General features: G+C 33.5%; 1 non-coding gene across 1 annotated transcript; it reads left to right on the plus strand.

The window, feature by feature from the left end:
* Positions 1–311: 311 nt before the first annotated feature.
* Positions 312–452, plus strand: LOC116554701. Its single transcript, XR_004270280.1, has one exon. It is a non-coding gene; the product is annotated as a U4 spliceosomal RNA (small nuclear RNA).
* Positions 453–1546: the final 1094 nt, after the last annotated feature.

Raw genomic sequence — 1546 nt, forward strand, 5'->3', positions numbered from 1 at the left:
GGGGATCATCAATGACTTACAATATATAAATTCAGGAGAGAATAATGAGGATATGTGATATAATACTTGCAGAATACAACACTGTACACTTGACTATGCTAATTTACCTATAATTGGATTCAGATATTCTAGGGCATATTTAAGTATGTGTTAGGGGAGAGGTGAGAGGAGGAAGCAGAGAAGTCATGTATGTTTAACATCAGACTTGCTGAAGCTAAGAATAAAATGTAAAGAAATAACAAAAGTCTTAAAAATATATCAATTGTAGGTCCAAAATAATATAACATCAATTCTGAATAACAGGCAATAGTAGCTTTGCACAGTGACAGTATCGTAGCCAATAAGGTTTACCCAAGGTGTGATTATTGCTAATTGAAAACTTTTCCCAATACCCCGCCATGATGACTTGAAATATAGTCAGCATTGGCAATTTTTGACAGTCTCTACGGAGACTGAATTATAAACAACAACAAAAAAAATAGGCAATAGTGTTCTTGCTCAAAAATATGGTCTGTGCCACTTGAAATTATTTTGGTTATTATTCACGCTTTAATATTTTATTTGGTTTTATTATCAGTTAGTTATTATAAGCAAAGTCTTATCATCCAACTCCTAATAACTTTTCTGCTCTCTATTCACATCTTTGCCTGAATGTATAAGCAAAATTTTTATTTATTTCTCTGCTTATCCTCATTTGTATTATATTACCTGACAATTTTTGTGTGCTACATATTTATTTAAAATAATTATAACTAAGCTTTCTCCTAATGTTTTTTAATCTAGTCAAATAATTCAGTATATTCTATTTTTACATTTTTATGGACTTAGCAGTAGCCTGAATTTCCTATTAATTGCATATGTTATCTCATGTCATATTCCTATCCTCAGTCATTAACAGTTACATCGTCTAAATTTACATCACTAAGTAACATTTCTTTCAGATGCTATCCATTTTAAACCATATTTTCTGCCTGAAACCCTTTACCATCTAAACATTTCCTAGATTGTTTTCAGTGCTCATTCTGTGATGTAACACTTCCTGACCCTGTGAATTAGGCTTTTGTGTGCTGTACCATGTTCAAAGTGCTCTCAATCCAAAGGCAGATTAGTCCTCAGATTTCTCCTGCTGATCCTTTGTGCTCTGTCTTCAAAAATCGTCAGAATTATTAGGCTCTGCACATGCCTTTTGTGATTCCAAACTGTAACTATATTTAATCAATCTTTTTTTCTTATTAAGAGCTCTGTGAGTGTGGCTATAATTGGCATTTCTACAATTCCCTCCTTCAAAAATGTCTTTATATTTTAAATGACCTGTCAGTGATAAATTGTTATAGCATAATGGCTTCTAATTTTCCTTTCTCTGATATGGAAATGGTGGGTTTAGTCAAGGGTGATTATCCTGCAAGGAAAAAACCTGAGGAGACAAATGTGGTCTGATCATGCGTGACCAGGCAGAGAATCCTGGCAAGATCATGTTATCCTGAATTCACTACTTCTTAGGGCAGCGGGACATCTGGGAAAGATTTGAAGTTGTATCCTCAAGAGA

Source organism: Sapajus apella, unplaced genomic scaffold, assembly GCF_009761245.1.
Source record: "Sapajus apella isolate SASKATOON/1434 unplaced genomic scaffold, GSC_monkey_1.0 scaffold1, whole genome shotgun sequence".
Lineage (NCBI taxonomy): Eukaryota > Metazoa > Chordata > Mammalia > Primates > Cebidae > Sapajus > Sapajus apella.